We start from the raw sequence: 21,729 nt of genomic DNA, 5'->3' as shown, positions 1-21,729 counted from the left end.
CCATAAGTAATTCGAAGCCTTTTATACGTCTGCGTCGTTGCTAAAGAGTTTGAACAGTTATATTTGTGGACTAGAGCCCAGGAGAATCACCGACTACAAAAAGCACAGCGATTGGCTGAAATATCGTGTATATACGACAGAGATTTACGACCGTAATAATGATAATATTTATCATCATTATGGTCCAATGGTGTTATACCTTAGCCTGTAACTGGGCGTTGTATAACGTGTTAGTGGCACAACCGTAGTAATGTGGCAGTTTCATTAGCATTTATTGTACCTTCCGTGATCCAGTTCACAACTACTTAACAAAACAAAGTCATCACAGCAGAGTTGTGTGCGGTGCCAAAGAAAGATGCAATCACTGAGCTGTTCAATGCTGATAAAAAAAAACATACATTTGTGTCGCAACAATCATTTTTGTCCCAATAATTCATCGTTAACTCCGTCAGCCATTATTAAATTATGATAATGGCCAATGTTAAGTGAATATATAGAACTGTAAATTTCGGAAGGGTAAACTATTTTCTCGCAGACTGTTAGGTGATTATGTGTGAAGAACTGAAGTCTTGGAGTACTTCCTAGGATCTCGTGCGTACGTCTACTTTGTGTACTAAACAGGCTAGCTATTCAGATGCTGCTCTCTTCCCTAATAGATGATAGCTCCGCAGAAAGAGTTGTACAGGATTTTGAAACGCTTTGACGAGCTAGTAAACTTAAACACCCATTGAAATGCAGGCCACTCATTGGTGCAGTTTTCATTGTTATTAACTTCACTAATGCCCCGATTTTTTAAATATATTTTTAAAAAGACGTCGTACCAGAACTCTGAACGCATCAGCGGAAAATATTTCTTCTCACTCACGATTCGACTGTAGAAATAATAAGTTCATGTTTTGCAAGCCAACTGCTTATTAGAAGAGGTCGTTAGCCGAAATTCAGCACACTGAAATAATTGTTACGTCACGATGTGCTCTCGTGTTTCTTCATGGACAGCGTTACGAAAGCAGAAGGAGTATACTTGGGTTCTGTAACGCGGCGGTATCGGAAAAAGAGATTCACGCGGCTGGGCGAGTAGCTACTGGGTGTTCTGAAACTGGTACTTTACGAAACACGCGACAAGAAGAAATATCTGGCTGAGGTGGCTGTGAGACAAATGCAAACCAAATAAAGCAGCGATTATAAGACGAAGGACGACCGGAGGAACGGCAGCTATGCACACTGCCGCATAGCAGGAGGCCACATGGAAAGTTGTAGAGATTGTGGCAGGCCGACCAAAACAAAATGAGGGAACTTACGGAGCGATGCAGTAAAACAGATACGCAACGGCAGTGTGGATACTGAGAGGACGGTGGGGGGGGGGGGGGGGAATATAATGGAGCGAACGCATGAATAATTCTACAGGCTGTTGCTGGTACGCTAGAAGAAAAATTTTCCGTATGGAAAATGAATTGCTTCGAGAGTTAAAGAACGAAGCAGCAGAGAGAATGTCGTAACTGATCGAAGGGTAATAACTTGTGGAGAAAATAGAAGTTCTATCCAAATCGCAGCAAATTCAATTATAAGTGCGGCTGATCTATGAAAGGAAGGAAGAGATACAGTAACTTCCAGAAATGGAGATGTTTTAAAACTGGGGACTTAGTCTCGTGACGACATTCTTGGATTATTTTGTCAGTTTTCCTATCGCGTTCGGCCTAAAGCTTTCGGCGATATTCTAAGTTCTCATAGTTAGGAGCCAAGTATCGTAACTTGCGTGGCGACATTATTTTGGGTGTGATAGATAGTCGAAATATGTCACCATGGCGCCATGAAAGCCCAAAGCCTTTAAAAATGTTACCAGGAATTATGTCGATGTCTGAAATGGGGAGATGTTAGCAGGGCCACTGACCTTGACGGAAAGCAAACAGTTCGGCCTGTTCCTCTGCAGCCTCTACACCGAATAGTTTGACCTCTACGAATTAAGATACATTTAAGCAGCAGAAGAAAGCAAAGGGATAAATTTCTTGCATCTCCGTCGATTTCGAAGAAGTTCATGGCTTTTTCTGCGAAAGCTATAAGGTGACCGTTGGTACATGTCAATCGATACGAGAGCACATACAACTTCCTTGAGGTGCTACAACGTGTGTTTAGGTATTTCTGGGCTGAAAAAAGCATTTTGTGGAAGATTGAAGCATCACGAAAGTTCAATTCGAACCTCGTAGCATGATTTTGTTACTTTAGTTCAACGTTTCCAGCAAAGGGTGTAACTGATAGAGATATTCCAGTCAGTCGCGCTTAGTGAGATCCACCCACATAACTATCATAGATTGGTAACTACGAAAATATCAGTAGTCGACAAAGAGAGGAGTAATTATAAAGGAACTGAGGAAATGGAGACATCACAACTTTGTAATTACTCCTCTCTTTGCCGAGATACAGCAGCGATGATCGCACAATGTCTCCCGAGTGGGCGAGAACGGTTCAGTCTTCGACTCACTTTCCTCGTCTTCGTGACGGCGTGTACATACGCAGTAGTTGCCGAAACGTTGAGACTGTTACCATCATTACTCTTACACACTCAGAGAACATTTGTCTTAAACTGATATTAACGGCAGAAACCTATGCTCATACACAAAAAGTGAATAATTTGCAGTGCGTTTAAGGCAAAACAAAACAGCAGATATTATTTGTGTAATAGAAAATAATGAAAGGCGTAGAGGAACTAGGCCTAACTACAGAAAATATAATTGACAGGGACATGTACAGAAGAGAAACAGACAAACACAAAGAGATTAGGAAACCCGAGAAACAGCAAAGGACCCTAACTGGGTGCTTGAGGCAGACTAAGAGTTAAAACATAAAGAGGTGTTGCTAGAAGAAAATGTAGGAAACTGAAAAGTATAAGCTAAACGTTCGCCGAAGAAGGTCCAAGTGGTAATAAAGAAATGCCACTGCTGTGGAAGAAACATACTTAGCTTCGTGTTACTGCGTATTTGGTGATTACTATTGTGTTAGTGCAGTGTTCATTATGGCCCACACGAAACAAACACAAAAAATATGACGTTAATGAGTGATAGCATTGTATTTACAAGTATTTTATGCCCTCTGTAGTGAAAACGCCAGCATTACCAGTTCTCAGAGTAAAGAACAGCTGGAGAGTGTGGTGCTGAATGGAGACAGAGAGCAGATTGACGAAGCCGCAAACTATTCTCTATCTGTCTCTGCTCAGAACGTATCACGCATCTGCCTTCATCAGTGCACACCACTCCGCAATGAGGGATAGCGCAAGAGTTACTGCATTGAACTCTCAGACGCCGCTTAATTCGAGGGCCCGCTACGCGTAGGTGACAGATGGGTTGCCTACACTGTGGCGGTGGGACCGATGTAAGAATTAAGGTCGGTCGGTGAGGCGCACGCCACCGGAATGGCATGTGTTAGCGACCTCGGCTACTTTGAGGACTAGTTGGTCAGATACTGTTGAGCTATTGGCAGCAAATTTCGCTGCAAAAAGTCTTTTGGTGATTAACATGGCAATAACTTTGCAAGGAGAATCATAGTAGGTACAAACGAAAACGGGAAACTTAGCCAGGATGATAAATTTATCTTTGTGTAGTTTTAGCTCTCAGTTTGCTGTTAAGATGCATGAAGGATCCTGCGGAAATATAGTAAACTAAGAAAAATTGAAGCTTGCTACAATGACTTGCAGTCCCCCCCTCCCCCCTCACCCCTCCTTCCAGCACCTCTGTAAAGAATGACAAGGTGACGTTCATTGGAAGAGGAACATTCCGACAGCCTTTTAATTCGTTTTACTCATTCTCTTCACTCAGACAGCTGGTGAGAGATGTAAAAGAAATTGACGATGACACTTTTGCCCCTCAATATGATAAACCTGCTTGACAGGTCAGGTCAAGAAACTGTGAGATAGGTGTCCGTTTGTTTTTCACTGTGTTAGCATTGCAGAAATCAAATCCTATGAAGGGCCTTGCACATCACATGAACAACTGCTCTTATCAGTCCCTCGATGGAAGGGTCTTGTATCCGGGAGAGAGTGGGTTCCAGTCCAGTCATTCTATTGTAACTCTGAACTACATCTTTAATAACACTGACGTCGACATTAAAATCTTTCTTTTTTTTATCAGTCCAAGACTATCTTCAGAGCTAAGTCACAGTCTAGATATACGGCGCTGTCAGACAGACAGAGAAATTATAACAGAAATCGATTAGTGAAAGGACGAATGAAATTAGTTCGAGGTATCATGACATCAGGAAGCGAAGTAATTTGTTCATAAAGTGTGTGAAGCATAACAGCCGCTACAAGAGAATTACTATTCGGGTGAAAGCATCATAAACATCGAAATTCTCCAGAAGAGTCGTTATGTTAAAGCTTTATCGTGATCGCTGGGTTTAACCGGAACAAATGTTGGCACTTTATTTCACAACCTTACCAACGAGAGGTGTTTATCGTTTAGAATCTCGCTTTTTCTATCTGACGGGGTACTTCGGTGACGACTGCATTTCACGTGTCTAAGACGTTGCGCTAGTTTCGAAGACTGTGCATCTACATTGCCTGAAATCAGGTGGCACACTGTTTCGGCGTCAGATCGAGACACCATCGTCAGACCACCTAATCCTACCACTTTGACCCTCATATTCGGCGTGGTTCTAGAAAATTTTCCTTCGAGACGTCTGCTGAAGGACTTTGGTTCACTAGGAATACAACTGCCGAATTGTTGATGTAGTTAGCAGTGAAAGGTTATGAAGTACTACAGACAGTTTGGACTGCAGTATGTTTGCTAGATATTACTATCTTCTACCGCATAATAGAATAATATTTTTTTAAATTTTTTTCTGCACGAAAGCGTTTATTCGTAATCTTTCCGTGGCCTGAGAAAAGACACACAAACACACACACACACACACACACACACACACACACACAGACACACACACACACACACACGGGTGATATCATGTCTGAGTGTCAGTGAATGAACATCAGCAGAAATAAAAAAAAAGGGTAATTGAATGTAGTCGAATTAAATTAGGCTAAGCTGAGGTAATTGGACGAGAAAGTGATACACTAAAAGTAGTAGCTGCGTGTTGCTATTTGGGTAGCAATATAACCGATGATTTTCGAGGTAGAGAGGGAAATAGCAAGAAAAGTGTTTCTGATGAAGAAAAATGTGTTACCGTAGGGTGTTATGAAGTCTTTTCTGAAGGTTTCACTTATACGGAAGTGAAACGTGGACGATATGGGATTCAGTCAAAAAGCAAAGAGAAGCTTTTGCAATGTGATGCTAGAGAAGAACACTGAAGATTAGGTGGGTACTCGCGTAAACTGTGAGGATATGCTGAGTCAAATAAATTTATGATCTTGACTGAACTCAGAGATGGGTTAATAAGACATATCCTGTGGCATCAAGAAATTGTAATTTGGTATTAGAGAGAAGTGTGGGGGTAAAAATTGTAGGAGACCAATGGGTGAAAGCAGTAAGCACTTAGAATAGAAGTAGGTTGTCGGGTAGTTATTCGGAGATGAAGAGACTTGCACAGTATAGAGTAGCTCGGAGAGCTGTACCAAACCAGTCTTAGAACTGAAGACCACAACAGCAGTGTGTCAATGAATTTGCGTTGTCCAGCCTTAAATGCGATTTAGGCCTGTCGTGATCCATTTGATGACAGCATGGACAATGCCGGCGATCTCTTTATTGGAGCTTGTACCAGAAAAGTGCCACATTTCGTATCCACGTAGAGGATACGAGCATCAGTCTGTTTCACTAGCACTCCGAGAACCACTGTACCAGGATTTCTCACCAAGCTGCAGGTGTTACCGCAGTCAAGATGGGCAAACATTGTAAGATTTTAACGACACTGAAACGACAGTTCGACGTTATAGCCTGCAGAGTTCTTTTCAAAGCACCACGGTGCTGCTTGTTCGCCGGCGGATCTGACGCGGTGCTGGGCGTTTGCCGGGACACGGCACAGTCTGCTGAGCTCTTCGGTACTGGCGCTACGTACCCTGTGACACGGTGTGCTGGTCGCGTTCGTCTGCTACGCTGCGTCCCCTGCTCCCTCGCTGCCTGCAACCAGAGAGCCCCGACGCGACGTTCTGGTGGCGCCTCGCAGCCGACCACTGCCGCGGACCACGTGCCAGCCGCCGCTATATACTAAGTGACCGGCCGCAGCGGTGAGTGCAGCAGCAGCCCGCCCCCCGCCCCCCCGCCCCCACCCCCCACCGGCCCCGGCTGCACGCAGCCTGCGCGTCGGCCCCCTCCACTCGCGCGTCAACCCGCCTCGCAGTGGGCACCGCCGGCGTCACGGCGCGTAAATCCCGCGCTGGTATTTCGTTCGCCAGTCTGGTCCGGCCGCACTCGGAGGCGGACTAGCGGTAGCCGAGCCGAGCCCTGCCCGGCCTGACGCACGCCAGCTAATATTAGCCGCTCCCACCTGGCGGCTCGCGCCGCTTTCCGAGAATCAGCCAGCCACTCGCGGGATGTAGGTGACCGGCAACAGGTTGGCGCAGGGGAAGGACCTGCCGCCGTTGACGTCACGGCTGCAGCGCGCACGCTCTCTCATCTCTCTCTCTTTCTCTCTCTCTCTCTCTCTGTGTCCCTCGCTCTCTCTTTTTCACTGCTTGCACGTGTGTGAATGTGGCAGCTGCCCGGGAGTCCCCGGGTTGCTTCCCACTCGTATATTCTGGGAGACGAGTCTTAGGCGTTGACAGCCCAGTAGCGGCTCTTCATTGCCTAGGAAGCTAGCCAATGACTAGTGCTCGAGCAGCTAGCACGAGCCACGTTGTCGGGTTCACACTCGGGCTGCTGATAAAATAGCGATACACAGATATTTTTTCCAAAAGTAATCAGTCTGGAACCGCGCGACAGCTACGGTCGCAGGTTCGAATCCTGCCTCGGGCATGGATGTGTGTGATGTCCTTAGGTAAGTTACGTTTAAGTAGTTCTAAATTCTAGGGAACTGATGACCTCAGATGTTGAGTTCCATAGTGCTCAGAGGCATCTGAACAGTTCAGGAAGAAGTGGAGACTGTAGCGGGTTCGTCTATGCACGGGGAAGTGAGCGCTTGTGCAGTCGCACGTCGCACCGTCATTCCATACACTACTGTTTGGTTGGCACTTAGGCGTACCCTCCGCTGCTATCCGTACAAAATCCATGGGCATCTTCATCTGTTACCTGGCGATTTACTGAAGCGGAGGGCATTTGAGGTGTGGGCATTTCAAAAGATGCAGAATATGAAGATTGGTTGAGTAACGTGTTGTGGACCGACGAGACTCATTTAACGCTCCGAGGGTCTGTCAATGCCTACAACTGCAGAATTTGGGCTACCGAAAATCCTAGAACTGTCGTGGAAACTCCATTGCAAGTCACGGTATGGGTTGGATTTACCACATCTACCGTTGTCGGGCCTTTTTTCTCCGAGGAAATGGGTGATTCTGGTTTTGTAACTGATACCGTGACGGGTGAGAGGTACGCCGAAATGTTACAGAATAACATCATCCCCAGCCTGGCTGATAAACACCTGCTGGAACGTGCGTTGTTTATGCAGGATGGCGCTCCACCCCATAAGCTAGACACGTGAAAGATCTCTTACGCGCGTCCTTTGGTGATGATCGTGTGCCCAGCCGCCACTTTCGTCATGCTTGGCCTCCCAGGCCCCCAGATCTCAGTCCGTGCGATTATTGGCTTTGGGGTTACCTGAAGTCGCAAGTGTGTAATCAACCGACATCTCTAGGGATGCTGAAAGACAACATCCGACGCCAATGAGTCACCATAACTCCGGACATGCTTTACAGTGCTGTTCACAACATCTCGACTACAGCTATATGGTGGACACATTGAGCATTTCCTGTAAAGAACATCGTCTTTGCTTTGTCTTACTTTGTTATGCTAATTATTGCTATTCTGATAAGATGAAGCGCCATCTGTCGGACATTTTTTGAACACATGAGTGTCAATTTGTACCTCTCTATCTACATTGTTCCCGTGATTTATTCAGTTTTCAAATTTATACTGATTTTTTGATAGCACAGTTTATCGGCGACATTTTCTCACAAGCACATCGATATCCAAATGGCAATATTGAGTGCCAATATTTTTATTTTGTACGAGGCATGTTTTTTAAGTAAGTATCGTTTTGAAATTTAAAAAAAGACGTGCTAAGATATCTCAATAATTTTATTTTTACTTGGAAACCTGTACCTTAATCTACTTTTCTACATAATTTCCGTCAATATTGAGGCACTTGTCATAACGTTGTACCAGTTTCTGAATACCCTCCGCACAGAAGTCTGCCGCCTGACTTGTTAACCACTGCATCACCACTGTTTTGACTTTGTCATAGTTTTGAAGACGCTGACCGCTCAGGTGTTTCTTCAAGTGCAGGAACAGATGGGCGTAAGACCGGGACTGTACAGAGGATGATGGCCACATGCGGACGGGCATTGTCTTGCAGCGAAACGATGCCCTTGCTCAACTTGCCCCGTCTTTTGTTCTGAATTGAACGGCGCGTATTGCGAAATGTCTTACAGTTTACTTCTGGTACTATGGCAACAACAAAAATACTTTCGTAAACATCTCAAAATCTGCAATTCTGATTTTTTTTCGTCATAGGTACCGCTGTGGTACCAGAGTGTGCCGTCACATATACACTCCTGGAAATTGAAATAAGAACACCGAGAATTCATTGTCCCAGGAAGGGGAAACTTTATTGACACATTCCTGGGGTCGGATACATCACATGATCACACTGACAGAACAACAGGCACATAGACACAGGCAACAGAGCATGCACAATGTCGGCACTAGTACAGTGTATATCCACCTTTCGCAGCAATGCAGGCTGCTATTCTCCCATGAAGACGATCGTAGAGATGCTGGATGTAGTCCTGTGGAACGGCTTGCCATGCCATTTCCACCTGGCGCCTCAGCTGGACCAGCGTTCGTGCTGGACGTGCAGACCGCGTGAGACGACGCTTCATCCAGTCCCAAACATGCTCAATGGGGGACAGATCCAGAGATCTTGCTGGCCAGGGTAGTTGACTTACACCTTCTAGAGCACGTTGGGTGGCACGGGATACATGCGGACGTGCATTGTCCTGTTGGAACAGCAAGTTCCCTTGCCGGTCTAGGAATGGTAGAACGATGGGTTCGATGACGGTTTGGATGTACCATGCACTATTCAGTGTCCCCTCGACGATCACCAGAGGTGTACAGCCAGTGTAGGAGATCGCTCCCCACACCATTATGCCGGGTGTTGGCCCTGTGTGCCTCGGTCGTGTGCAATCCTGATTGTGGCGCTCACCTGCACGGTGCCAAACACGCAGAAGACCATCATTGGCACGAAGGCAGAAGCGACTCTCATTGCTGAAGACGACACGTGTCCATTCGTCCCTCCATTCACGCCTGTCGCGACACCACTGCAGGCGGGCTGCACGATGTTGGGGCGTGAGCGGAAGACGGCCTAACGGTGTGCGGGACCGTAGCCCAGCTTCATGGAGACGGTTGCGAATGGTCCTCGCCGATACCCCAGGAGCAACAGTGTCCCTAATTTGCTGGGAAGTGGCGGTGCGGTCCCCTACGGCACTGCGTAGGATCCTACGGTCTTGGCGTGCATCCGTGCGTCGCTGCGGTCCGGTCCCAGGTCGACGGGCAAGTGCATCTTCCGCCGACCACTGGCGACAACATCGATGTACTGTGGAGACCTCACGCCCCACGTGTTAAGCAATTCGGCGGTACGTCCACCCGGCCTCCCGCATGCCCACTATACGCCCTCGCTCAAAGTCCGTCAACTGCACATACGGTTCACGTCCACACTGTCGCGGCATGCTACCAGTGTTAAAGACTGCGATGGAGCTCCGTATGCCACGGCAAACTGGCTGACACTGACGGCGGCGGTGCACAAATGCTGCGCAGCTAGCGCCATTCGACGGCCAACACCGCGGTTCCTGGTGTGTCCGCTGTGCTGTGCGTGTGATCATTGCTTGTACAGCCCTCTCGCAGTGTCCGGAGCAAGTATGGTGGGTCTGACACACCGGTGTCAATGTGTTCTTTTTTCCATTTCCAGGAGTGTATATGTATATATTTCATCTCACATCTGTGAATTTTATTGGGAGCAAATAAAGCGTTCTCTATGGAGTATGAGAACGAGAGTAAAACACACTCGCCATAAACGGTTAAAAACCAGTACTCTCTGATGCAAACGTAATTATGAAATGAAAAATGCATTATTGCCGAATATGAGCTTTATTGTTCCAAAAAATGGCAAAATGCGAAATCAAATCGAGTGCTGCTTTATGTTCCAGTTGCTTGCTTTCAGCAACATACAGCAGTGTTCACTTCTCAGCTATTGTTCCATACATAGCGTAAGGAACAATGGACCCTCAGTTTAATAATTTTCTTGATCCAAACTGTTATTTGATGCTTGTCAAGTGTCACAATATTCTTTCCAAAGTTTCCAAGTCTAAAATGTCCACAAAAACGTGCCAGCAACACAAAAAGTGTCGTGTTACAATCAAGTGTTATAATGTTATTTTTTATACCCACACACACATCCACCGAATCAATACTAAATACCTAAAACATCATTGTGAACTCTAAAGTAAGTGCCCGAGTGCTATTCCCACGCCTAAATGGAAATAACACGCTAAACGACAGTTCACATTTCAATTTTTTAGGCCTGCTCTTCATATAATGCACATTGCTCCCTCTAATTGAATATATCCATGTTTGAATTGTTGTGTGATGTTTGTCAAATGTTATATGCATCATAGAACAATTAAAATTGTTTACTCTTATAGCGTGGTCATTTAAGTTGGTGTATATACTTCTAACTCATCAGTACATTTCAGAATGAAAAATAATTTTATTTAGGCTTCAGTTGAATTCGTAAAGTGCCCCAGGTATGGGGCTGGTATACGCACCTAGGGTGGGGACACTTTTAGCTGTTTACAAGAAGTTGTAAAGCGGACATCAAATATTGTAATTATTAGACGCTTCTATGCAAAAAATACTTCCTGACGAGTGACCCCATAATATGCTGCCACAAGACACTAGACAATGAAAGTAGGGAAAGTAAATCAACTTTATGAATTTCTATCTCCCGATATTATCCTTAACGCTGAAGTTACATGTAACTTCCAGTTCAAGTTCTTATCAGTATAAGCACGTAAGAATGTACAATAAATGTTACAGCATAAATCTAAATCTTCACAGTTCGTGAATAAACCATTCACAGCTAAGCAGCTTCTGGCTGGGAAAAGCCCCTCTCACTCCACAGAACGAAGCACGTCAGAGCTGAGTCATGCAGCAGGAAGTCCATATCTTCTTGTTTTGGTTACGCAGAAATAAAATCTTCGGCAGCAGAAGAATGTTGCGCGGCTCGCGTTTCCGTCCCTACATCAGACATAAAAACACTGCCTTTCATTTTTACGAACGAATTCTTTCCTGGACTCGTTTAAATTATGCATCTATTTGTTGCTGGGGAACATCGATATACCGACTCAGATAGACGACGTGACTCAGAAGTTTGAAGTATTCCCAGAACAGAAAAGTGCTGTCCGAGGAACATGAGAGCGTGTTTGTATATTTAACAGGAATATGAAACGTCACTTATGTTGCGACAGTAAAGGACATTGTGTGGCAACAGGTAGAGAGACGATTACGTCGGGCAGACAACATACGCAGTTGACCCTCAACGTAAATAAATGTTACGTGTTGCGCTTAAAAAGGTGCGCGGTGGCGTCGTGAATGAGATAGTGGATTCGGGAGGAGAAAGGTGCCAATCCCCGTACGTCAATATAAATTTTCATTTTCCGTAGTCCCCTCATCACTCAAAGCTAAGGCTGTGAGGTGTTCTTCGAAAATGACAGATTTCTGTCCCATTCTGGTCAGTGCTATCTTGTATTCCGTCACAAATAACATTCATCTACAAATGGATGTCACAGCCTAATCCTTTCTGCGAAAGACGCACACAGGTGGTGTTATCTGATTCAGTTTGCAGAAAATTGGGACTGATGATCAGCGGTACTAGGGTTTGGAAACCGGAAAAGAGGATAGGAATGTAAATCTGAAAAAAAAAGTTCAGATGGCTCTGAGCACTATGGGACTAAACTTCTGAGGTCATCAGTCCCCTAGAACTTAGAACTACTTAAACCTACCTAACCTAAGGGATATCACACACATACATGCCCGAGGCAGGATTCGAACCTCGGACCGTAGCGGTCGCGCGGTTCCAGACTGTAGCGCCTACAACCGCTCGGCCACCCCGGCTCGCTGTAAATTTGAAATCATCACGTTTGATTATAATATGAAATGAGCGAAATTGGTACTCTTACCCAACGTTGCTCAAAAGTTCTTCTTTGTCCGGCGAAGTACCAACTTTAGGCTGGTAATACAAAAAAATTCCAGTGTGCTTCGGCATGAGTCAACACGGTTTTTAAATACACGGAGACGTCACCGCTTTTGTTCTTAAATTCACAACCGGTTTCAGGCTAATAAATGCCTGTCATCAGGTGCAATTACTGAAAACAAACAAGAGGAATACGCTGAAAAAATATGCCTTACATATGCTTGTGTGCATAAAATAAAACGAATGAGGACTATCCTTTTAAAGATTCTAATAGCGGTCGAACTAGATACTGTGAAAGGCGGGAAAGGAATACGTCGCAATATCATGCCGACAACTAATACTGAAACAAGGAAACTGCCCAGAGGCATGGCATGAGAAAAGGACCAGAACTAAAGTTGCGTTTTACAAAAATTACGGTTAGGTTGTTTTGAAACAACTGGCATAGTAAATTATAGGATTACCGGTGGTATTGGTAGCAGAGTTACAGAAATAAACACAAATGAATGTATGGGAGAGAAACTGGGGTCTGACGACTTTCCTTTGTTTTTTCGTTCTTTCTTTATTTGTTTGTTTCTTTTGAACATAACTAGAACCGCATATTATTCTGTGTTAGAGCATGTGTATTTTATATTCCTACAAAACATAAACTGCATTTTAGAAGTGGGAAAAGTTAGTCTGCGCCGTTGTATAACTGAAGCAATTACTTCTGTTGCAAGTACAGTTTACATGCACAAAAAAAAGAAACTGTCTAATTATTATTGTTCTTCATTATGGAATTTCCTGTTATTACTGACAAGTTCCAAAGATGTTTATGAATAACAGAAACATATTTTTTTATAAGCCTGACGAAATATTGAAGCTATGTTTAATAGGTTTTTGCTTTGCCTTTTTCTTAATTTTACCTTTATTTTTAGGAAATTCCGTTTTCTAGCACTACATGGTAAATTTGTATTCCTTTTCTTATTTTTACTACAATGACCTTCTGTTTCACGTTAAAAACCGACAGTTTTCCAATAAAACCTCAATTAAACATTGAAAATTTTAATTTTGCTGTGAATATCGTTTATTTTTAAGTAGCAAACATGGGAACATCTTTGTAGAGCAAAAACGGTCTGTAGGTTTCACTCAGTTTGTAGACGGTTCACTGCTTCCACTTTCTAAGAAAAAATAATTTAAGGGTTTCCATACGTCTTTCAGCACTGGTAGTGGATCCATGTGGCATGACGTCCACGACCAACAGCCCTCATGAAAAAAAAAAAAAAAAAAAAAAAAAAAAAAGCAGCCATATCTATTTCTGCTAAAGACACGTTTTTTAATTTCTTCACCTTTGACGAGTTTGCGTCATGCCATTCCATAGATTGCAGTTTCGTCTCCTGTTCATAGTGATCCAACTAGGTTTCGTCTCCCGTCATAGATGTTGCAAGGAAGTCATCCCTAGAATTCTCGTACTGTACCAGAAACTTCGCTGAACACTAACTACCGTATTTCTATGTGGGCATCCGTCAACGTACACCACCTGACGCAAACCTTTCCCAATTTCAACTTTCTCAACATTCTGCGCACACCCGCTTCTCGAACTCGAACTCGTATTGACAGTTCGTTCACAGTTACGCTTCTGTTAACAAAAATGAAATTGTTTATAAGGTGCACAATGTCAGGAGTCTCTGCTTCCGAGGTCCTAATCATTGGCATGCCCACTGGCATCAGATAACCTGCTTCCCCCACGACCAGGCGCCCTGCGATCAACAGCGACATCACCATACAGCTTCTCCCATCTCGTGTGAATGTTTGTCACTGCCTCATTCTCAGCACATAGGTACCGTACACTAAGGCGACAAAAGTCATGGGATACATTCTAATATCGTGTCCGACCTCCTATTGCCCGGCGTATTGCAGCAAGTCGGGGGAATGGACTCAACAAGTCGCTGGAAACCCCTGCAGAAATACTGAGCCACACTGTCTCTATAGCCGTCCATAATTGCGAAAATACTGCCGATGGAGGATTTTGTGCAGGAACTGACGTCTCGATAACGTTCCATAAATGATGGAGGCGATTCACGTCTGGCGATCTGGGTGGCCAGATCCCATTGTTCAGAATGTTCTTCGAACAAATCGCGGACGATTGTGGCCCAAAGACATGGCGCGTTGTCATTCATAAAAAGTTCTATAGTTGTTTGGGAACATGAAGTCCATGAATGGCTGCAAATGGTCTCCAAGTAGCCGAACATAACCGTTTCCAGTCAACGATCGGTTCAGTTGGACCAGAGGACGGAGTGCATTCCATGTAAACACAGTCCCCGCCATTACGGAGCCAGCACCAGTTTGCACACTGCCTCCTTTACAACTTGGGTCCATGGCTTCGTGGGTCTGGGCCACAATCGAACTTCACCATCACCTGTGACCGGCTGATTTAGGGACTCATCTGACCGAGCCACACTTTTCGAATCGTCTAGGGTCCAACGGGCGTAGGAGAGGCGTTGCAAGCGATGTCATGTCGTCAGCACTTTGCTTCACCGCGTCGGTAGTCCGCTGCCGTAGCCCACTAATGCCAAATTTAGCTGCTCTGCTCTCGGTCATTAAGTGAATGCCGTCCACCAGTGGTTGAGAGGTGATCCCAGAAATTTGGTACTTTGGGCACGCTGTTGACACTGTGGAGCTCGCAGTATTGAATTCCCTAACGTTTTCCGAAGTGGAACGAAACATACGTATAGCTCCAGCTACCACATCGCGTTCTAAGCCCGTTAATTCCCGTAGTGCGGTGATAATCACGCCGGAAAGCTTTTCACTAGAGTCACCTCAGTACAAATGACAACTCCGCCAATGCACCGCTCTTTATAACTCGTGTACACGACACTACCGCCATCCTATACCTAGCGTCCCATGCCTTTACTCAACAGGACGTTACTTCAGACGAACGTCAAGTGCATCAGCCATCTTGGTGGGGCTCTACAACTGCGTGACTTACGAAGGCGGGTTTAATTAAATTTCAATACAAGCAGGAGGATTGTTTCTACAATCTTAAAGCATGCCAGAAACATAGAACAAATGCTGGATTCTTGAGGAAATGTTGTATATTTCTTTTGGAGTGACTTTCGCATTTCGAAAGTGACTGGCAGCAGTTTTCTGTAATTATATTCTTTAAATACACTACTGGGCATTAAAATTGCTACACCAAGAAGAAATGCAGATGATAAACGAGTATTCATTGGACAAATATATTAGAACTGACATGTGATTACATTTTCACGCAATTTGGGTGCATAGATCCTGAAAAATCAATACCCAGAACAACTACCTCTGGCCGTAATAACGGCCTTGATACGCCTGGCATTGAGTCAAACAGAGCTTGGATGGCGTGTACAGCTACAGCTGCCCATGCAGCTTCAACACGATACCACAGTTCATCAAGAGTAGTGACTGGCGTATTGTGACGAGCCAGTTGCTCGGCCACCATTGACCAGTCGTTTTCAATTGGTGAGACATCTGGAGAATGTGCTGGCCAGGGCAGCAGTCGAACATTTTCTGTATCCAGAAAGGCCCCTACAGGACCTGCAACATGCGGTCGTGCATTATCCCGCTGAAACGTAGGGTTTCGCAGGGATAGAATGAAGGGTAGAGCCACAGGTCATAACACATCTGAATGTAACGTGCACTGCTCAATGTGCCATCAATGGGAATAAGAGGTGACCGAAACGTGTAACCAATGGCACCCCATACCATCACGCCGGGTGATATGCCAGTATGGCGACGACGAATACACGCTTCCAATGTGCGTTCACGGCGATGTCGCCAAACACGGATGCGACCATCATGATGCTGTAAACAGAACCTGGATTCATCCAAAAAAAATGACGTTTTGCCATTCGTGCACCCAGGTTCGTCGTCGAGTACACCATCGCAGGCGCTCCTGTCTGTGATGCAGCGTCAAGGGTAACCGCAGCCACGGTCTCTGAGCTGATAGTCCATGCTTCTGCATGTGTCGTGGAACTGTTCGTGCAGATGGTTGTTGTCTTGCAAACGTCCCCATCTGTTCACTCAGGGATCGAGACGTCGCAGCATGAACCGTTACAGCCATGCGGATGAGATGCCTGTCATCTCGACTGCTAGTGATACGAGGCCGTAGGGATCCAGCACGGCGTTTCGTATTATCCTCGTGTACCCACTGATTCCATATTCTGCTAACAGATCTCGACCACTGCGAGCAGCAATGTCGCAATACGATAAACCGCAATCGCGATAGGCTACAATCCGGCTTTATCAAAGTCGAAAACGTGATGGTTCGCATTTCTCCTCCTTACACGAGGCATCACAACAACGTTCCACCCGACAACGCCGGTCAACTACTGTTTGTGTATGAGAAATCGGTTGGAAACTTTGGTCATGTCAGCACGTTGTAGGTGTCTCCACAAGTGCCAACGTTGTGTGAATACTCTGAAAACATAATCATTTGCATATCACAGCATCTTCTTCCTGTCGGTTAAATTTCGCGTCTCTAGCACGTCCTCTTCGTGGTGTAATATTTTTAATGGCCAGTAGTGTAGATAGTCATGCGTTCCACAATATCCGTAGCGGAAAAAGTTGATAAAGAAATGACCTCCGATACCAACCACTTTTCCTGTTCTTAACCGTCCAGTAAGCATACAATTTACATAAGAGTGCTTTCCTATGTGGAAAGACACACAGGTGGCTAGGGTCGCTTGACAGGGCAGCCAGCACAAAGAAGTGTTCGAGGGAATGCTGTCGTGTTGACCAGAGCTGCAATGCGTGGGCAGGTGCTTCCCAATAGCACGTTATGATCTCTCAGGCGGATCTTTCCTCGTCCGTCAAGCCTTTGGCTGACATCGGCAATTTGTAGAGATCGTCACTTCCCGCCCCGTGTTGACATCAATCACGGCGCGCTTTGAAAGCGGCAGCTGCCGATCACCCAGCAAGTGCGGCCGTGTGAGAGATCGTGGCAACAATCCTGCGGGCTGAGCGATGTGCCGACACTGAGAGATTCGTTCAGCCTACACGCTCAGGAACTCGGCATCTACTGACTGACTGCTAGAGACAGAGACTGCCACATTGCTTCACTGTGAACGTCTCGAGGTTTTGCTGGTTAGGATACAACTTGCCGGTGTCGTCACAGTTGAGCCATCGTTCCGCGGGGTTTGTTCGTGGACTACAACATGTGTAGACGCCACTGTCTCGTGTCTTATGATAGAGTGTTAGCAGACTGAAAGGTTAACTATGAGTTTAGGTTGTTTCACTTATCTCATTCATTCATCCCAGTATTGCGTGTCTGAACTAAGGTGAAAGAGCTTGCGAGCCTTCGAATGTACTGGGTACTTCCTGCAGTTGAACCACTGTGTGTGTCGAACACCGAAGCTACTACTCCGGGACGGCTGGCATGCCTATATTTCCGAATCGTAGGCAGAAGCTGACACCTCAAAAAAATGGTTCAAATGGCTCTGAGCACTATGGGACTTAACATCTGAGGTCATCAGTCCCCTAGAACTTAGAACTACTTGAATCTAACCAACCTAAGGACATCACACACATCCATGCACGAGGCAGGTTCGAGCCTGCGACCGTAGCAGTAGCGCGGTTCCGGACTGAAGCGCCCAGAACCGCTCGGCCACTGCGGCCGACTTGATATGTCAACAAGCCATCTTGTGGTTGTGGTGGAGAGTACTTCTGGTACCCCTGTCGTATTTCCCACCTTTCCTGTTCCATTCACAGGTGTCAGTAAACTTAAATATGAACTCTAATTAAGTTCTAAGTTAAATTTCCTTATGATTCCTGTTATGAGAAATACAGCTTTTACATTAAAATTTCTCAGTTTACGTTTAAAGAGACTGTTGACGATAACAGACGCTCATTGAATAATTATTGAAGCAACTGCAGATGCTTTCTGCATCTGCTAAAAAATAATAAAAAAACAGTTAGTTGCTTGGTACTGAAGTCCAGAACAAAGCAACAGGAGGCGAAATATGTCACATATCCGGGCTTTTCCTTCTATATAGACTTGGCCGAGAATTTGAAAAATCATAGATTAACTTTAAAATAATGTTTTAAATCTGCTGCTAAATTTTTTCCAATAATCGTAATGGTTGCCGGAAGACGAATGAAATCATCCAAACGACTGTGAGACGAACTTTGCATTTCTCTGTATCTACAGTGAAACAAAGTCATTTAAGATATGTAAGTTATACTTCGAAAATTTATTGACTAGCTCAAACAACTCGCATGAGTGCAGCTTCCATCGTACCTACGTCAGAGGCTGATCATAGTAAGCAAAGTTTTGTAAATCAGTGCGAATTCGTGAGCTGCGTATCAGCTTTACATCGTTAGTAAGGAGTATTTACCATTTCCGAGCGCTGCATGACAGACTTTCTTTCGAAAACTGTAGTGTCATAGAGAGGTTCAAGTGGTTCAAATGGCTCTAAGCACTTTGGGACACTAGGCTTAGAACTGCTTGAACCTAACTAACCTAAGGTCATCACACACATCCAAGCCCGAGGCAAGAGGATTCGAACCTGCGACCGTAGCAGCAGCGCGGTTCCGCACTGAACCCCTCGGCCACAGCGGTCGACCGTAGAAAGGTGTTGTACAGATCTGCAAGGTTTACTTCGTGACAAATGATTCTAATAGTGCCTCTTGGAAAATTCTTTAAGTGGTAAATAATATGATGATGAAATGGAAATACAATTTTCTCAGGGCCATCTCTGTGACAGTGGAAGCCAACTGCATCCAGAGTTAGTAGGTTCGAATCTCTACGGTGCAAGCCAAAGTAGTTACAAGTACATCTACTTCTACATGAATACACTGCAAATCACACTTAAGTGCCTGGCAGATGGTTTATCGAACCACTTTCACAAAAATTCTCTATTAATTCAATCTCGAACAGGGAGCGGAAAAAACGAACACCTACACCTTTCCGTGCGAGCTCTGATTTCCCTCATTTTATGATAATGATCATTTCCCCCTATGTAGGTCGGCGTCAATAAAATTTTTAGCATTCGAAGGAGAAAGCTGTTGGCATAAATTTCGTGAGAAGATTCCGTCGCAACGAAAAACGCCTTTGTTTTGATGATGTCCGCCTCGTATCGTACATCATCTCACTGCCACTCTCTCCTCTATTTCTCGATTATACAAAACGTTCTGCTCTTCTTTGCAGCCTTCTCAGTTAATCCTAACTGATAAGGGTCCTACACCGCGCAGCAGTATTCTAAAAGAGGACGGACAAGCGTAGTGTAGGCAGTCCGTTTAGTAGATCTGTTGCATCTTTTGAGTGTTCTGCCAATAAAACGCAGTCTTGGGTTCGACTTCCCTACGACATTTTCTCTGTGTTCCTTCCAATTTAAGTTGTTCGCAGTTGTAATTCATAGGTATGTAGTTGAATTTACGGTCTTTATATTTGACTGATTTATCGTTAAGCGAAGTTTAACGGATTCCTTGTAGCATTCATGTGGATGACCTTACACTTTTCTTTATTTAGGGTCAATTGCCAATTTTCGCATCATACAGATAACTTTTCTAAATCGTTTTGCTACTTGTTTTGATCTTCTGATGACTTTACTAGACGGTAAACGGCAACATAATCTCCAAAGAACATAATACAACTGCTCAGATTATCTCCTAAATCGTTTATGTAGATAAGGAACATCAGAGGGCCTACAACGGTACCTTGTGGAACGCCAGCAATTAGTTCTGTTTCACTCGATGATTTTTAGCCGGTTACGAAGGGCTGTGACCTCTCTGACAGGGAATCACGAATCCAGGCTCGTAATCGAGACGATATTCCATAAGCACGCAATTTGATTAGAAGTCGTTTGTGAAGTACAGTGTCAAAAGCCTTCTGGAAATATAGAAATACGAAATCAATTTGAAATCCCTTGTTAATAATAATCAACACCTCGTGTGAGTAAAGAGCTAATTGTGTTTCACAAGAACGATGTTTTCTGAATCCGTGATGATTATGTGTCAATAGAACATTCTTTTCGAATAAATTCATAATGTCCGAACACAGTATATGTTCCAAAATCCTGCTGCATATCGACGTTAATGATACTGGCCTGTAATTTAGTGCATTTAGTATTTGGGAGGAAAGATGACGGCGTACATTTCCTGATCACCACAGCAAATTGCTGTCTTCAGTGTTGAATATCAGACCTCTCCATTTTGCACTTGATATGCTGCTATGCAGTTAACATAAATAGGAACCATAAACAAAGGTTTTCAAAGTAGTTTGCGCACCAGGATACATCCCATGAATTCAAATAACTGTACGTGATGCCATAAAGTCCACCTTATGATATACATAATTCCAGATATCCCGCCACATTCAGAGGTTACTAGTTTCGATTTTTTTCTTTTTTTCCGTAGATACACACGCGACGCCCACAGTGCTGTAAACAGTCGCTAGGAACTGTGTCTCTTGGCGACTTGAAATCGATAATCGTAAAATAAAAACATAAGGTTACGTCGCAGTAATTTCTGACACGCGTTATTCATAAAAACCTCAGTGATTTCAAAAGAATATCGTGCGAAAATTGCAACATATACCCATCTACTTTTAAACTCACTTTACAGGAGCTGAGTATGTACACCATTTGTGATATGTTTTTGTAGGGCGGGCAGCCACAGCCAAACTTCGACATTTTATCAAAGAAAATTCCGCTCTGGCTGTATGAATGATTTTTATTAAATCTGCGACCGGCTTAGCACCACTTATCGGTGCATCCTCAGGCAATATACGCTATTTATGACATGGTAACGTTGAACATTGCCCTGTAGCCACTCCCCACCATTCACGTCCAATATACCGTTGTGATGTGATAAACGCCTATATGGGTGGAAGAGCACGCGCGTGCTAAGTCGTTGTAGTCGCAACGACAGCAGGCCGCTGTGGAAATTTGATCAGTGGGTTGCCTGTCTGCAGGCGCGGATTATTACGGTGCTGCACATTGTGGAGCACATGAATTGTCTACGTGTTCTGTCTTACCCGCTGGGCGTAGGCCCTTTGTCAAAGTACAAGGTGACCGAAAAGTCTGCTAACATTTCAAAATTCATTATCTTGCGGAATAATGTAGGTATACATGTAAAAGTTGACACACATGCTTGAAATGACTCGAAGTTTTACTGAAACCGAAGAAGTGCACAATATGACCAACAGTTGACGTTTCATGTGGCACAAAAGCAATAACTAGCATAACAATTCATATTGAGCAAACACCGTGTTCTTCATTACAAAACTTTTCAGAATGTCGATCGTTATTCACAAACAATACCTGTAGTCGGGGGACAATTTTGTGATCAATCCTGTATAGCATATCAGCAGGTATGAAGAGAAATTGCTGCTGCATGTTCTCTCTATGCATCCCTAATGAGGTCGGCCGAACGCGGTAG

General features: G+C 44.6%; 1 protein-coding gene across 2 annotated transcripts in view; it reads right to left on the bottom strand.

The window, feature by feature from the left end:
* Positions 1–21,729, bottom strand: part of LOC126355766 (arylsulfatase B-like) — a 251,009-nt gene that overhangs the window by 21,756 nt on the left and 207,524 nt on the right. Inside the window, exon 1 of one of the 2 annotated variants that reach the window (XM_050006167.1) lies at positions 5,998–6,113. The exons of the other annotated variant lie outside the window; for it this stretch is intronic. The gene's annotated coding sequence lies outside the window, so the exon portion shown is untranslated. Of the gene's footprint in view, positions 1–5,997; positions 6,114–21,729 lie in introns of those variants that run through there. 2 annotated transcript variants of the gene reach the window in all.

Source organism: Schistocerca gregaria, chromosome 3 (assembly GCF_023897955.1).
Source record: "Schistocerca gregaria isolate iqSchGreg1 chromosome 3, iqSchGreg1.2, whole genome shotgun sequence".
Classification (NCBI taxonomy): Eukaryota; Metazoa; Arthropoda; class Insecta; order Orthoptera; family Acrididae; genus Schistocerca; species Schistocerca gregaria.
This window is presented reverse-complemented; position numbering and strand designations above follow the sequence as displayed.